The sequence below is a fragment of the Eptatretus burgeri genome, chromosome 2 (genome assembly GCF_056783735.1).
Source record: "Eptatretus burgeri isolate ZD-2024b chromosome 2, Ebu_testis_v1, whole genome shotgun sequence".
NCBI classification, from domain to species: Eukaryota; Metazoa; Chordata; class Myxini; order Myxiniformes; family Myxinidae; genus Eptatretus; species Eptatretus burgeri.
In genome coordinates, this window is record NC_140962.1 from 97280661 (window position 1) to 97298767 (window position 18107).

General features: G+C 45.1%; 1 protein-coding gene and 1 long non-coding RNA gene across 2 annotated transcripts in view; one reads left to right on the forward strand and one right to left on the reverse strand.

Moving 5' to 3' along the window:
• The window catches only part of LOC147032632 (inositol 1,4,5-trisphosphate-gated calcium channel ITPR1-like), a 578387-nt gene that overhangs the window by 449479 nt on the left and 110801 nt on the right, over positions 1–18107 (forward strand). The window lies entirely within an intron of this gene.
• On the reverse strand, positions 14164–16133 carry LOC147032636 (uncharacterized). Its single transcript, XR_015055263.1, has 2 exons — positions 16050–16133; positions 14164–14409 (listed from the first exon to the last, which is right to left on the reverse strand). It is a non-coding gene; the product is annotated as an uncharacterized LOC147032636 (long non-coding RNA).

Consider the following 18107-nt stretch of genomic DNA (forward strand, 5'->3'; position numbering starts at 1 on the left):
CTCAACCACATGACTTTGGGTCCTCCATCTAATATCGGTTACCTAAAAATAATCACGTGACCTAATTATCGGGGGACACGCCTTTGGTACGCCTTGTCCGAACCGGATCAACTTACCAGATCAGATGCAGCCGAGCAACACTGCCAAGGACTTACCGGTTAAAAGGAACGGATCGTTGGGAATAAAGTCCCTGCTTGGCTAGGATATGGACCATGCTGGATCAATGAAAGAAAAGTCAAAAACGAGCTGAGAACATTTCTACATAAGGATTTATTACAGGCAAACGAAGAAAATTGTGGCACAATTGGTTCACGAAAAAATATTTTCACGAAAAATATAAGTGACCACTATATTAGTTATTGTTGTGTGTCTGTCTATCTGTTGGTCTGTCTGTCGGTCTGTCTGTCCCGAGCATAGCTCCGTGGGTTTTGATCCGATCCTGATGAAATTTTGGTGGGAGGTTTATATCATGATTTAGTTGTTTTGCTGAAAATGGGTGTGGTCCGCCCATTATGGGCGGAGCCACGCCCAAAAAAACGTGTTTTTAGGGGGTAGCCAATTTCAATTTGCATCTTCTCCTAGGGGTTTTGTCGAATCTGACAGGGGTTTAGGTATTTTGGTGAGCCCAATGGCACCTGCATAGCCCCACGGAGAACGATTTTTCATTTTCGTCCCAAGGTCAAGGTCACAAGGTCACGAACTTAGAAAATTGCGATTTTGACATAAAAAAAAAAATTTCTTCTCCGAGGGGTTTGTCGAATCTGGCAGGGGTTTCAGTATTTGGTTAGCCCAATGGCACCTGCATAGTCCCACAGAGCTCAATTTTTCATTTTCGTCCCAAGGTCAAGGCCACAAGGTCACGAACTTAGAAAATTGCGAATTGTGTTTTTAGGGGTAGCCGATTTCAATTTGCATCTTCTCTGAGGGGGTATGTCGAATCTCGCAGGGGTTTCGGTATCTGGTTCGCCCAATGGCACCTGCATAGCTCCACAGAGCTCGATTTTTTTTTTCATTTTAGTCCCAAGGTCAAGGTCACAAGGTCACGAACTTAGAAAATTTCGAATTTTGACATACAAATCATACGACTGCCCAAACATTGAGAGCTTGGATGACAATATTTTTTGTGCATAATCTTGAGGTCATTCCCCACCTAAAGTCTTGAAACCATTTTGCTCTATCTCCAACACCTTGCCCTTGGCGCCCCCTTCAAATTTGTTTTTACGCCGATTTCATCAAAGTATGGATAATTCCAAGGAGTGTGAAATGCCATAAAGCCTATATGACGTTATATTGTTCCTGGAATGTTCCAGAGGAAGTTTTGCACCAAAGGTCATTATCCTTGACCTTTGACCTTTAAAGTTCGCAAAGGTCAAATTTTCAAAGTTGTGGGAATCGAACCGGGTTTTCGACCTTCTTCGATGAACTAACTCCAATAAGCTATAGCACGTATCCTGTTTCCTTATTTTAATGTCCACAACATTGTTTTGTGACCTTTAAAGGTTATGCAAAGGTCAAATTTTGAAAGTTGTTGAACGAAACCGGGTTTTTGACATTTTGCAGCTAATTACCTGTCACTCGTACCACATCATGTTGATCATTTTTATAACTTGGTCAAACATTATCACATTGTCTCATCCTTGACTTCTGAAACAATCTACATCGTCAAATACAGCTCGTGAACCATCATCGTCTTCAGACTTGTTAATAGTTTATTGTTGTGTGTAAGTAGAGATAGAAAGAAAAGTGTGGTGCGACAATAAAACAAGCAATTTACAAAAGCAGACACAGAGCAGACTTATCCCGATATATATTCTGCAATCTTAATTTTAGCGAGGACAGGTGCCATGAGACGCATGCGCGCGCGCACACACACACACACACACACACACACACACACACACACACACACACACACACACACACACACACACACACACACACACACACACACACACACACACAACCTGATGAAGAAGAGATAATGAGCAAAAAGAAGAGGAGATGAGGTGAACGGTCTCGTAATACCTTGTACGATTGACCGCGCCACCCAGTACGTTTTGGGGGGATGCTTCGCTGTACCATCCCTCCTTGATAGTTGGTGCATCGTCTCCTGCTTGGCTACGGTGCAGCAAAGCATCTGCGCCGATTCAGAGAAGGGGCACGACCATCAGGAGTGAGGGAGGGACATTGTGTGGAGTCAGCGGTTAGTGGGTGGAGCCAGCGGCGAATGGGTGGAGAAGGCGAAGTTGAGAGCAAGTGGGCGGAGTGCCAGCAGCAGGCGGAGTCAGGTGGGTGGGTGGAGAAAGCGGAGTCAGGCGGATGGGTGGAGAAGGCGACGAGTGTGTGAAGAAGAAAACAGGGCAGCAGGCACACGCAGAGAACAATCCAAAACCAGGCAAGGAAGATTAGGATGACCACGACTCCACAACTCTGGATGGCTTCGTGATCTGTCCTTTATAGTCCCGACTGTAGTCGGTGCAGGGTGGGGCGCCGCCTCAAAGCGATGCGTCGTCACCCGAATCGGGCGCTCCCATTGGGCCCCGGCCACCACTAGACCTGACTGTCATGGCCGGAAGCGGCCTTACTTTACATCCGGCAAGACATGTCCAAGCTGCGGAATCGTCTCACTCCGAACCCCATGATATGAATCGCCTTGCTTCGTTGATCTGGGCTGCACAGCACGTCTCTGCTTGGTAACAGTTGTATTGAGGCGGAGGTGCAGGAGGATGCCCGCCGTCCACGGGAGACATTTGTGACCGTGGTGGTGAGTGAAGACCGGCGGTAAGACACCGTTGTGAACCAGCGTGCAGACCTGAATGAAGATGTGTGCTATTCGTGCCCCTTTCTGTGCGATGATAAATTATCACGGGGCTGCGCGCTGGTCCGCCATTGAGCGTGCGGTTATCTATCCCCGTGGTGATCTTCACAGGCGGTGGTGTGTGTGGTGCCGGCCCTGATCTGTGTCATGAATTGAAGGAAAGGATTGGATATATTTATTAGATGCAATAAAGGTTGAAAAGAACGCGCCGCATGCATCCTGTACAGTGTTGGCATCAAGGTTGTTTATTGTTTGCTTCTCTGGTTGGCCTTCGTAAAGATGCATACTTATAGTGTAGGATGTGGCTGCAGCTTTTACAGGCAGCCGTCTGAGTGCAGTGCCTGCTTTGATTTTTCAGGAATAAGAGGAAAAGAGTTGGAATGAAGATAGAGATATAATCAGATCTAACCATGACATCCACACAACGCACTTCGACCCGTTTGACCCATTAGACATGAGGGAAAGGTCTAACTGTACGTATGTTGAAGAAGTAACTATCTGGGGACCACTGTATGATGGATGCCATTGCTTTGGAGGGATGCGGTTTCCAGAACCGCAACAATATATGTATATATATATATATATATATATATATGTATATATGTATATAAATAAATACATATAATATACATATATATATATATATATATATATATATATATATTTATATATACACATATATTTATATATATATATATTTATTTATATATATATATATATATATATATATATATATATATATATATATATATATATATATATATATATATATACATATATATACACATATATATATATATATATACATATATTTTATATACATATATATTATATATATATATACATATATATATATTATATATATATACAGTAGACTGGGTGTAAGTCGGCAGCGTGTAACTCGTCACTTCGCTTAAGTCTGCAGCGTCAAAAAGTCCCGAATTTATCTCATGTTAAATCCCTTTGAATAAGGGGTCATCTCTCTGTAAGTCGTCATCTCTAAGTCGTCACTTCGTCTAAGTCGTCAGATGTTGTCCGTTACCACGTAATGGAAACTCAAGTAAATTACCACTCCTAACTCGTCACACGGAACTGCTGCCTCGTGAGAAGCCCGATTTCATGGAATCGTGATGCTCGCTCATTGGTGTACACCGCCAGTGATAGGCTATTTATAACTGCGTACACACGTTGATCGCACTGCAGGCAGGACAATGGCGACTAAGCGTAAGCTTACAACTAAAACCTACCAAGAAAAATACGACATGATCCAGTTTTGCGAGGCAAATCCACTGATGAAGAAAACAGACATAGCTGAGAAGTTGGACATCGAACGGCAGACATTGAACGATATCTTGAAGAATAAGGGCAAGATATTTGGACAAGTGGAGAAGATCGTGAGGCCGGTGGGAAGTGTGAAATGCGTAAAATGTGTGTCCTTTGAAGATGTCGATGACGCGCTCATCATCTGGTTTCGGCAAATGTCGGCTCAGCCAAATATTCGGTTTCGGCCGATTCGGCCGATACTGTCTTTCGGTGGAGGATTGCCCAGCCAACATCATGGAATGCTATGACCAGTTTGAATCCTTTCTCATGCACCAGATGCCCAAGAGTTTGAGGCAGTCAAACATAACGGATTACTTCGCGAAGAAGTAAAGGATCGATCGAGCTTAGTGTTGAAGTCCGATCATGGTTTTATATTGGCTTGTTTTGTACATCACCGCACTCACTTACACATAGGCATTGAGTGGTAATCATCACCACGATGACTGTGTGTCATGTAATTTGTCACCATACCATCACCGATGGTATACGAGTTGTTTTACAGAGTTGTTCATTATCTTTACGTTTGATAAACTGATTCATGAATTCCATCTTTGCTTGATCACGTTCCAACTCCCCAACTCACCCCTACCTATGCCCCGAGGATTGTGTTTTCCTTTTGGTACAATAGCCGGCTCTCACACATATGTGTCCAGGCCACGCGCGACTTCATCCTTCACCCCACAGTCATCATGAATGTTCGCATACACGTAAGTCGTCACATTTCTAAGTCGTCACTTTTTTCTCGGTCCCGATGGTGACGACTTACGCCTAGTCTACTGTATATACACACACATGTACATATATAGCCTGGTGTTGGCGCAGTGGTTCGGGCAGCGGCTTGGGATCCAAAAGGTCCTGAGTTCAAGCCCCATTGGGCCACTGAATTAATACACCAGGGGGTTGACTCAGCCTGTCATCCTTCCGAGGTCGGCAAAGTGAGTACCAGTGTACTGGGCCGGTGTATACCCCGGTTAAAATAGGTGTACCATATCCCTGTGTTGTAAGAGGCGACCAGGGTTGCGTCAGGAAGGGCATCCGGTGTAAAACATGTGCCAAATCACTATGCGGATCATAACGGATGATCTGCTGTGGCGACCCCTTACGGGAGCAGCCGAAAGAAGAAGACACACATGTACATATATATATATATATATATATATATATATATATATATATATATATATATATATATATATATATATATATATATATATATATCCATATTTATATTTACATTTTTATATATATTGTTATGGAAATGGCCCTTATTGGACTACTAAATATAGGATTAGCTCAGATCCCCCATTAAATGCATGTACAGTTGGGTTGTGTGGTAAAATGGACGTTATATGTATGTCGGGAGGTGTATGAGGCTGTATTATTGTTGTGCGGTGTTGGTGGAACGAGAACTCCCTCTTCTTCCCCATCCCGGACGAGGCCCCGCCCAGTCGGCTGAGAGGGTGTGACCAACAAGAGGAAGTGATGCGAAGGGGAGGAGCTTGTCGGCTTCGAAAAGGGGGAAGAGCGAGTGGTTCGGTGTGAGTGAACGTAAGAAAACTGTAAAAGAGAGAAAAGGGTTCAGAGTGTGGAAATAGTCGCTGAGAGAGGCGGGCTCGTGCGTCGAAGGAGCGAATGAAAAGAAAGTGTGGTGAAACTGTGAGTGCTGTGGTGGCGCCGGTCGGCTGTACACGGGACAGCTGTGTCTGTTTTTCTTGAGGAACGAGCCAAAAGAAAGGCAGGGAAGGCACGGAGAAACTGAAAGGACGGAGTTGGGAAGTCGGGCTTCGAGGCGGGAAGGCAGGAGAGGAGATGCCGGAGCCTCTGACGGTCCCTGCTCACACCAACGGCTCGACACGCTTGCCGATCCGCTTGCCGGAGCCCGGCACCTCGATTTGGGCCTTGCCTGGAGAACAGGGCAGGCCTGGATTTGTGTGCTGGACCTTGGGAGAGATCGGCTGAGGCTCATCGTCGACATTGCGCGGGGCTGGAACGCGCTGAGGAGGGCGTGCGCACGCGTTGCCTTGAGGAGGAAGAGTACGGCGCCGCCATCTTGCCATGCGGCGCGTTCGAGCTGGGAGTTCGAATCCGTGGACATCCACCTGTTGCGAGCGACATTCGTGCTTTTGACACTGTCCTCTCGTCCATGAGACATCACCAAGTATTCTGTCTTGCATGCATGCTGTCTGTCCTTGTCTGCACATTGTTTAAGGCATATTTCGGTAGCGACCCCCTCGAAACCTGTAGTCCGTGGTTCCCTAGTTAAGAACGGGTTGAGGATTGTTAACCACATTGTCGCGAATTTTGCTTGTGTTGTGATCCCCGATATTCCCCAATAAATCTGGTTAATTCGTATGAAGTTGCCGCTATGGATTAATTAGTGTCGCGTCGAGGAACGATCCGTTTGATTGGCATATAAAACCAAAATGGTTACAGACAGGTAGAAAACGCTCGGCATCTGACAAAACCAGTCTGTAACCAGGGGTTCTATTTCTCCAACTGGCAAGGTACAAGGATTACGTTGGTATCGCGATTGAAGACGCGTGACCCGAGGCCTGTGCTGAGCCGGCCGGCGTTATAAACCCCGGAGACGGTGGTGGTGAGGGTGGCGCCTTGGACCTGGTGAGAATCCCGCCACCCCGGATCCGCAACAGTTTGGTGTCAGGAGTGGGATATTTGGACCAGTGGTGCATTTCGCACCCTGGACATTGGTTAAAAAAAAAAACGGTCCAAATTTGATTTGATTTTATGTTTGAGCGGGTCGGAGGAAAAACTTGCAAATTATAAAGAAAATGGAGCCGTGGGTTTTTGGCGGCTTCTTCCTGACTCCATTTTCTTTTCCATTTGAGTCGTTCTTCCTCTCCGAGCCTTTTTAGTTGTTCGTTATCTTTCCAGAGTTTTTCCATCTCCGTGTACTCCAACCATGCTCTCTTCTTTAGCTGGTCAGTTTCAAATTCATTTTCTTTTTGTCTTCTATCCCACTGTCTCTCTTGTTCTTCCTTCTCCAATCTCACCGTTTCCTTCAATTGGTTTATCTTCCTTTCCTGCTTCATTCGTTGTTCTTTCACTATCTCCTCTAACGAAACGGGAATTGGAACTACTGAAGAAAGAGTTAAGATTAGGCAATCAGATAAGAGAAAGCCTAGAACCGAAGATAAAAAGAGGAGAGGAACATCTGGAGGAAAGGAAGGAAGAATTGTTGGAAAAGTCAAGACAGTTCGAAGAACTACAGGGAGAAATGAGTAAAGTAGAGTGGAGTACCTATGAGTTGGAACAAGAGAAGAGCAAACTGAATGAAAGAATAGAGGAAGAGCAAATTAGTAATTCCTGGGATAGAGAGAACTTGGAAGAATAATGCAAAAATAAATCTGGAAAAGGAAAAACGGAAATACGATGTGGAATCAGAACAACTGAAGGAAGAGGTAAGATCAGGCAATCGGATAAGGGAGCGCCTGGAACAGGAGATAGAAAGAAAAGAGGAATATCTGGAACGATCAGAGGAATACAATAAGAAAATGGACGAAATTAGGAGCGATGCATCGAAAAGAGGTGAGGAGGCGAGAGCGGAATTATGGGAAAAAACTTCGGAGTTACGGAAACACCAAAACAAAGAGACGGAATTACAAAGCGAGCTGAGGATGTTAAGAGAGGAAAGAAAGAGAATGGAGAATGAAACGTTAAGGAACCACTCTGTGAAGATTGAACAATTAGAAGCCAAAGCAAGACTAAAGGAGAAAGCAAGGTTGGAGTACGAGGAGATAGTGAAATAAACACGAATGAAACAGGAAAGGGAAATCAGCCAATTGAAGGAAACGATGAGATTGGAGAATGAGGAACAAGAGAGACAGTGGGATAAGAAACAAAAAGAACAAGGAATGAAACAGGAAAAGGAAATCAACAAATTGAAGGAAGCGACGAGATTGGAGAATGAAGAACAAGAGAGACAGTGGGATAGAAAACAAAAAGAACATGGATTTGAAATTGAACAACTAAAGGAAAAAGCAAGGTTGGAGTACGAGGAGATAGTGAAAGAACAACGAATGAAGCAGGAAAGGGAGATAAGCCAATTGAAGGAAACTGTGAGATTGGAGAAGGAGGTACAAGAGAGACAGTGGGATAGAAGACAAAAATAAAAACGAATTTGAAACTGACCAGCTAAAGAAGAGAGCAAGGTTGGAGTACACAGAGATGGAAAAACTCCGGAAAGATAACGAACAACTAAAAAATACCCCCGTGTGGGGGTGACGGTCATCTCTATAATACCACAAGTTCTCAATGTTCAGTTATGACCGAAGACTGCTGCGCAGTTCTACTGCGCAGCTCGAACTGCGCAGTTTGGTTAAAGATGACTTGGCATTTTGGCGCGCGCGCGCACGAAATTATATTTTGAAAATAAATGCCGACATTTACATTTCGGGTTTGGAACTTTTGCACCTTTGGCGGAAAATGTATAAATATACAAGGTCAGCTGCTATGCAATGACACCATTCACTAACTTTTACCATGCCCAGTGAAGAATATATAGCCTCCTGAAGGTAGGGCAGTTTTTGCAAATTTTGAAGTCACGTGACGTGAAAACGAAAGCGAAATTCGAAAATCCGTCCTGACCAAATTAAGATATTGTCACATAGATTCATATGCTACAATCAAATTCAAGATCGCTTGAGAAATGGCAGAGGAGAAAGAATTTGAAAATCGTCATTTTCGTAACTTCAAAGGCCTCGTGACCTTGACCTTGACCTTCGGTGACCTTGAAAGTCATACCATCATATACGCCTCATCGACCTCTATCAGGATCACAAATGATCAGATCTCCCGCTTCAATTTCATTGTGAACGGACGGATGGACAGACGGATCGAAGGACACCGACACCCATATTATTAGGTCATGCTCGAAGAGATGACCCAAAAAGACTCGGAGAGCAGGAACGACTCAAATGGAAAAGAAAATGGAGCCAGGAAGTAGAACAGCACAATAATATGGGATGTGTGACATCACCACAGGGAGTAATGTTAGTGGTGCGGAACTTGATTGACATCACTCGTCGGATGCCACCAAAATTAGAGCAAACCCTGGTGATGGAGACATTGAGGGAGCATATGGGGTTGTTGACGAATGAAATACATTTTGAGCAGGTCCAGCATGTGTAGCTGACAGCCCCGGAGGAGTGTGGCAAATCAATGATGAGCAACCTGCTGGAGAGAAGCAACCAGACCAAGGTGACTCTGGAACGAAACAGGTACGTGGGCACATGCATGCATGGTGCGGACGATGAGCTTGAGGTAGAAATTGAATTTTATGTTAACGAAGAGAATCTGTCCGATGGGGTGCACGTATGTGTGACCCCTGAATGTGTGTGTGTGTGTGTGGAGTGCCTGTGAACGAATGCTGTGAGCCCACAGTCCAGACTACAGCACCGGTATGTGCTGCCGATGCCGAAACGTGTGTGGTTACTCACCTGGCGGTCGAGAATGTAGCCCTGGAGTACGAGGCAGTTGGTCAGTACACAGGCAAGGTTGAAGGTGTGGAATATGAACACATAACCTTGGAATGTGTACAGCCTGCTGTGTGTGGGAGTCCTCAGCATGGAATGAGTGGTGACATAGGAAATAGGTTTGAGGTGCAAGGGGAAATAGAAATGCCACCAAGACAGAACTTGAGCCAGGGGACGGAAACCATAATGGACAGCTCCGCATGGGTTCTTACAGAGTTGGAGGTGCTGCATCCAGGAGCAGTTTTAGATTGGATTTTAGAAATCCAATTTCCAAATTGGATTTTAATTTCTCTATCAGCCTCACAGGAACTTTGGAGTGGAGTGCAGATGAGTGGCAGGCGGCACTGGCGTGTGTCGCTTGGTCTTTGAACCTTTCTGACCACACGAGTGGTTTGGGGAGCTGAATGGGGTTTATCTGTCTTCAGGGAGTTATGGAGAAGAAGGGGAGGCCGTTCCACCTCTTGGGGTTTACCTGATTTCTATGAACCCTGGAGAAGAGGGGGAGGCCATTCTACCTATTGGGGTTTACCTGATTTCCATGAACCCTGGAGAAGAGGGAGAGGCCATTCCACCGATTGGGGTTTGCCTGACTTCCGCGAACCCTGGAGAAAAGGAGGGGGTAGATCACAGCCCCCATTGAGACGTGACCCCCTTGAGCCATGGCGGAAAGGCGGCGGGGTCATGTAATGGGTAATGAGGGATTCGTTCCCTCACTCCCCTTCCAATGAACCAAAGAAGCAGGCCATATGGGGATGTAAGAAATCTTGATTGAGAGTTGTACCGAAAGTGATTGCAAATTGAGAGATGACAGAAGGCATAAGAGTGGCACGAGTGGATTTGGGTGATGATTAAAAAAAAGTGGTGGAGACATTACAGGCGGAGCGTTAAACACACCTGAAACAAGTGGATGACAAAGAGTGGCTTGTTTGAGGAAGGATTGAAATGCCTGGTTAGAACCATGCAGAGGTTCATGAGGCTAGTGAAGAGATTTTGATGTCTCGTTTAAATTGTTGGAAATAAACGATTAGGGCAGTATGGAGGAGGCCAGCGGACAATGGACGTAGTGACAAATTAATTGGGGTTTGATGAAAAAGTATACCAGTTAAATTTGATGACCAAGTGGGATCTGAGGGATTGGTGTGTTTTTGTTTTCACATAAACGTGAGAGGTGTTGGATGGTGTTGTGGGCTGGGTGTGCGGCACTGTGGAATGAATGACTAAAGTGTTTGGGTGAATGGTGTGATTGTGCAGATGAGGAGAGTGAGTGCGAACAACGTACCCTGTCGGTAGGAGTCTCTTAACCAAGTTAGTGTAGGTTAGGGGGACTTCGAGGATTCGACATGGATTCTGGCTGCTGTTTCATTGTGCAGGCGGACTGCGAGGGGTAGGTGCAGGCCAAGGTATGGGGATACTGGTTGGTAGTGTGACATGGTATGGGAAGTTGGTGAGTCAGGAAACAGGGCAGCAGGGCTTTGGGGGTTCCTGGCAGGTGAAGGCTGTCAGAGGAGGTGCCAGGAGAGCACCGTAGGGTTTAGTGCCAGGAGAGCACGGTAGGTTCAGTGCCAGGAGAGCACAGTGTAGGTGCTTTGAGAGCACAGTATGGGTGCTATGAGAGCACAGTATAGGTGCTATGAGGGCACAGTATGGGGGCAAGAGAGAGAGCCACCCCTTCATTCGGAGCGCCAGAAGCACGCTCAAGTGAACCCCGAGGTCGCTGAGTGTCCTCCACCCCCGATTGGAAGCAGGCAAAGAGGCCTAGTAGTAGTCACATTCCCCAGCCAGCGAGTTATGCCTGGCACCACCAAATGGAAAAAGACAAATAAGGGCCTTGCCCAGGTTTAATAGAATGGAATCAGTGTGCCAGGTCGGGAAAAATGGGTCATTAGGATCATTCTAGCCATAGCAGGGTTTGTTGCATTGTCGAGAGCTAAAAGTAAATGGTTAGGTTCGATGGACTCTCCTCCGCACCATTCATGCATGACACCTGGTACGAGTGGTGTTGATGGGAAAATTTGTTGGCAAGGGCCAGGCTAGGTCACCCTCTCCAAGTGCCAGAGAGGCCACCAGAATGTCATGAGCACACATCCACGAAGATAACAGTTGAGTAGGAAACACACCATCCCGTCTGTAAAAGGGGGAAAAAAAAGAGAACTTAACCAAAACAAGTTGGGCAAGGAAGGTTAAGGGTACACTCCATCTCACCTGGTCTGAGGTCATCCCACCCATTTGCATTCCTCAAGAACACCTCCAAACTGCATTTGCTTACCATCGATATCACCGTGCCACCATTGCTGTGTCACCTGCTGTCCAATGCAGGGCTTGTTGCCTGCTGCTGCTTGTGAGTAGGCCATATGGGCCGAAGCATTTTTGTGGGACATTGAGGCCAAAGTTGTTTTGGTGGGCCATTGCGGCCGAAGATTTGTGCCATTTTGTGGGCTCAGTGGGCCGAAGAACTCTTTGTGAGATGAGGCCACTGGGCCGACTGAACTCACCTGGTGAGAGGCCACAAAGGCCACGAAGTGAAGAAACTCTCAGGGGTGAATGGACGATATTGCCGGGAGGGGGCATGAAGGAGCGAACACGTGAAAGAACTTTGAACCTTTGAATGTCCTGCTCCTATGCAAATATTGGTGTTAAAAGTAAAATTGAATGCCCTCCCGTTCAAATCCATAATTAGAATGTTAAGTAGTGTGCATAGAGTGTGAATTTGTTTGATAGATTGGTGACCTGACACACGAGGATAGGCGCATGCCAATCTTACTGTGACACTTTGATTTTTGGAGTTAAGTGCTTCCCATGTTGTGGGTTCGAGTAAATGGGAGATCTGTGCTGTACGTTAGACAGGGCCATTGCCGTGGGCTGCCCCAGATGGAGGCTCGGGAGAGCCTCGGGAGAAAAGTGGGCGTAGTGTTTCGGAAATGGCCCTTATTGGACTACTAAATATAGGATTAGCTCAGATCTCCCATTAAATGCATGTATAGTTAGGTTGTTTGGTAAAATGGACGTTATATGTGTCGGGAGGTGTAAGAGGCTGTATTAATGTTGTGCGGTGGTGGTGGAACGAGAACTCCCTCTTCTTCTTCCCCATCCTGGACGAGGCCCCGCCCAGTCGGCTGAGAGGGTGTCGCCAACAATAGGAAGTGACGTAAAGGGGAGGAGCTTGTCGGCTTCGAAAAGGGGGAGGAGCGATTGGTTCGGCGCGAGCGAACTTAAGAAAACTGTAAAAGAGAGAAAAGGGTTCAGAGTGTGGAAATAGTCGCTGAGAGAGGCGGGCTCGTGTGGCGAAGGAGCAAACGAAAAGAAAGTGTGGTAAAACTGTGAGCACCGTGGTGGCACTGATCGGCTGTACACGGGACAGCTGTCTGTTTTTCGTGAGGAACGAGCCGAAAGAAAGGCAGGGGAGGCACGAAGAAACGGAGAGGATGAAGTTGGGAAGTCGGGCTTCAAGGCGGGGAGGCAGGAGAGGAGATGCCGGAGCCTCTGACGGTCCCTGCTCACACCAACGGCTCGACACGTTTGCCGATCCGCTTGCCGGAGCCCGGAACCTCAATTTGGGCCTTGTCTGGAGAACAGGGCAGGCCTGCATTTGTGTGCTGGACCTTGGGAGAGATCGGCTGAGGCCCATCGTCGACATTGCGTGGGGCCGGAACGCGCTGAGGAGGGCGTGTGCACGCGGTGCCTTGAGGAGGAAGAGTACGGCTCCGCCATCTTGCCACGCGGCGCGTTCGAGCTGGGAGTTCAAATCCGTGGACATCCGCCTGTTGTGAGCGACATTCGTGCTTTTGACACTGTCCTCTCATCCATGAGACATCACCAAGTATTGTCTTGCATGCATGCTGTCTGTCCTTGTCTGCACGTTGTTTAAGGCATATTTCGGTGGCGACCCCCTCGAAACCTGTAGTCTGTGGTTCCCTAGTTAAGAACGGGTTGAGGATTGTTAATAACCACATTGTCGCGAATTTTGCTTGTGTTGTGATCCCCGATATTCCCCAATAAATCTGGTTAATTCGTATGAAGTTGCCACTATGGATTAATTTGTGTCACGTCGAGGAATGATCCGTTCGATTGGCATATAAAACCAAAATGGTTACAGACTGGCAGAAAACGCTCGGCATCTGACAAAACCATTCTGTAACCAGGGGTTATATTTCCCCAACTGGCAAGGTACAAGGATTACGTTGGTATCGCAAATGAAGGCGCGTGACCCGAGGCCTGTGCTGAGCCGGCCGGCGTTATAAACCCCGGAGACGGTGGTGGTGAGGGTGGCGCCTAGGACCGGGTGAGAATCCCGCCACCCCGGATCCACAACAATATATATATATATATATATATATATATATATATATATATATATATATATATATATATATATATATATATATATATATATATATACAATATATATATACATAGTTATATATAAACACACACACACACATACCTATATGACTCGCAGGGATAACTCGGTGTCACATGGTGATGTTCTAATTCTGTTCTATTGGCATTTTGAAGAAAAAATAAATAAATAAATTCTGATTTTTGTTTTTTATGTGGAGCAAAAACACTTCCCTACACCCACTAGGAAATGGGCTCAGGGATCATTTAATATTACCTTTCGCAAAGCCACAAAGGCTTAGGCACTGGAAAGCAATTTTTAAATGTCCCCAAAAACAACTTTTTTTTTCAAATTGTTCAAAAACTTTTTTTTGCCTAAAGCTCTCCCAGGCACTCACTGATGAACCTCTGAAAGCTTGACGAAGATCCGTTCAGCCATCTCTGCGAAAAATGGCAACACACACAGATACACAGACAAACAGCTCTCTTATAATATGCTGTTGATATTTCACAAGGAATTTCAATGCAGATATAAATTCTTTATTATTAGAGTGCAGTGAGCCCATAAAAGTTGAACTGTTTTTCAAGTGATGATGTTGCATTTGTTGAATACAGTGGTTGTTAAACTTGCTTCCATATAAAGAGCTTACAGCAAGCTCCTCATTTTATGATATGTCTATTAAGGTCTTCAGTCACATGATTGTGTTACACTGCACTTCTATTTTTAAATTCAGGCCATTGTGGTCCCGTAAACTGCATAAATTATTAGATCCTTTCAAAATTGATGGATTGTTGCAAACAGTTTCTTGTTGCATCAGGATACGATAAGCTTTGCTGAGAAAGTGGTTCTGTGGCTGCAACTACTGTGTCCCTTAAATCTGTCCATGATGAGCTCAAATCCTTTTCAGGTTTTGACATGTGAGAAAGAACCACTCCCTGTGGGAGCAGCCAGAGAGGGGGAAGGTGCAATGGGGTTGGGGGGAGGGGAGGGGTCATGTGTATGTGCATGTGTGCACCATTCTACATCGTTGTTCAATTTATATGCAGTCCTTTTTGCCTTAATTATGCATTTTCACACTCACTTAGGCTATGATGCTTTTGATTTGGCCATATTGTTATCCATTTTATTATTATCCTCTTTCTATTATTAGCTTATCTGTAATTGGAATTCCAGATAAGGTACTGTGATCATGCACCGTCCGTTTGTCCGTCCGTCCATCTCCTATGTCGACTTCTCAGGCCAAACCGCTAGGCCAATCCATCTGAAATTTGGCAGCAAGGTTCCGCTCCTTCATGGTAACAGGGATTACAAAGCTCGTTCCAGTCATGTAGGTTTAAGGAGGTCAAAATGGCGGATTTAGTAAAGTCCTTCAAAAATCATCTTCTCCAGACCCACCAGTCAGAATGCTACCAAATTTGGGTTACAACATAAGGCCATGGCCCAGATAAGCTACAGGTCCAGTGGTCCTATTTTTATTGTTAATACTGTTATTAATTTTATTGTTTAGTAATAACGTTAACATTATTATTATTATTATGCGAGTATCATTGTTGTCGATGTACCATTATGAATGGAAAAAAATGTCCACCGAAGGTGAATTGCTCGATGTCATGCTTCTTTGTGTGACATACCGATGGTGACACGGTAAAAACAAATTTTTTCAATATAATTATTATTATGCCATTATCATCAGACAGAATTGACTGATTAATTTGTCATTATAATAATTTTCACTTCCGGTAGGTGTGCGGAATAGCAACTCTTAGCCGATACACTGCCCGTTTGTCGGTATACATATGTATACGTACAATTTTCTCTAAATTTATCTTAGGCTGGTATTAAACAATGCCAGCGACCATTATGAATGGGGTTATGCGTCAGGTGAAGGTCACAATTGGGCAGTAAGGGTGTCATGGGCAATATCGCATGTCACGTTTGAAGCCATACCTGGGAAAATCGCATATGATGCCCCAAGAAACAACTTGTATATAATCTATATTCAGGCCACATATAATCTGATGGGATATAAATCTGACTAGCAATGGGATATAAATTCATCCATAAAGACTCATTTAAGCACCTTTATGAGTAAAGATCATTGCAGTCGAGCTCGTGGCCGAGTTAGAAGCCTAGCTAGTCGAGGCAGCTCGGCTCCATTCGTCTGTGGGGGATGCATTAAGTATAGAATGTCTCAAGGATGCTGGGTTTTCTCAAAATTTATTTCAGTCTAGTGTTAAGACTGTTTAAAAAGCGATTGTTTCAAACTGTTTAAAAAGGTAATTTCCGACTTTAAAAAGAACTGCTTAAAACTAGCTACTGTTTCAAAAGGTAATTGGATGTTGGACGGAATTGACTGATTTTATTTGTGGTTGTGATATTTTTTTACTTCTGGTAGGAGTGCCCCATGAAACACCACAATAAGCTATATATACACCTTCACATGGCATTTGTCCAATGCAGAAAACTCCTGAGGGAAGAGGAAATATGAAGTTGCTACAATCTTTGTTGTATGACCCTTAGTCCACCTGGAAAGTTTGGTTGAGATTGAACAAGTAATGACCGAATGCATCGAGGTTTCAGTCAGTCAGACAGACACCAAATTGTATATTTTGGTACGACAAGTAAGGTAATCGTGCTACGCATGGGACGCACGGTTACATATGCAACGCACTGTACTTTACTGTGCTGTACTGTACTGTTCATACGAATTCGAACATTCCAACAAGTTTTTGTGCTAACGCTAATGGCATCTCGAAAATTTACTTGCTTTTATTTCAGCTACATAGTTTAAGTTTCATACATAATTCGCTTTAAAGGAATTGGTTTTCAGAAAACGTTTTTTTGGCAAACAATTGTGAGATCAGCTGCACCAAAAGAAGGTGTGACCAAATACTTCTGCGGCGCAACACATCACGATTGATGAGAAACACCAGTCGTTTCTTTTCAGTTTTATATGATACATATTTTTATGGACATCACCTCTGAATAACTCCAAAGGCCGACATGTCTTGGAGAGACCACGGACGCCTTCTCCAACCCTTATCCCAGGCTGGATCTTCACACCCAGAGTCAGTTTACTGTGCCGGTGAGCAAAGTGTGGTAGGCGGGGAACCGTGCCAAATTATCCCACAGTGGTTAAATTAATTGGCCAAGCAACCAACATCGTGGGTCCCACTGTAAGAGCTACCCTTAAGATTGTGGACTTCAGATCAATTGCCCCGGGAACGCGCTTCGGACCAACCGCAAGCAGCGTAAATCAGGACGCATTCAACATTTCATTAATTTATAACACGTAAAGCAATGCAATCAAAAGAGTAAGAAGTAACTAGAGGAAATGCACTCGGGGAATTTCAAACGAGAATTGGCGGGGAGATGAAGCACACAAAAATGGCGGGAAAACGAGGAACATGCATGGCAAGCAATTTACACTACTAAAAACACATGTACATTTCCCCTTACCCTCTACCGATCATACCCGACCCTGGAACATTAATGAACAATTACTTGTCACAAAATACATAAATCGATCCAGAGGCGAGGAAGGACACAGAAAGAATGGTTGAAGGAGAAGATCATATCGGTAGATAAGAGAAAGTTAAGGGACTTGGTCGTGCCCTCAGCACACCTGAAATCACTCTGGTTGGAGCAATCTTGAGACAGTTCAGCATCTAAACTCAACCCTTGTGCCTCCCCTTGCAACAGAGCCCCAATGGTCTGGGGTCCCTCACCTGTCTGACCAGCGTGATGTTCTGCGGGCTCAGGACAGCTCATTCCATGCAAATATCGGCAGGCTTTGGCGTTTTTAAGGCGGCGCTGTCCTCACAGAGGAGCTTGAAAATACTGCGCTGAAGCCATGTCGTGTTTAAGATCCCGCACAGAAAAGTGAAGAGAAGGCACAGACGAGAAGAAAAATGCATCTGTGAAATTAGGAAGGCGTAAGGTGTGGATGATAGTGAAGCGAGGATACGGACTTGAATTGCAAATGGAGGAAAGGTCATTGGTGAAAGGCTTTCTTTCGATCTTAGCCAGATTGGGTCCTTTGGTGAGAGAGAAGGAAATTAGCCCAGCTCCGCCTTTTTATCCTTTTGCTGCACGAGGGCAGACACTTCTCGAACCTTCCATTCTGGCCAGCTTCTCA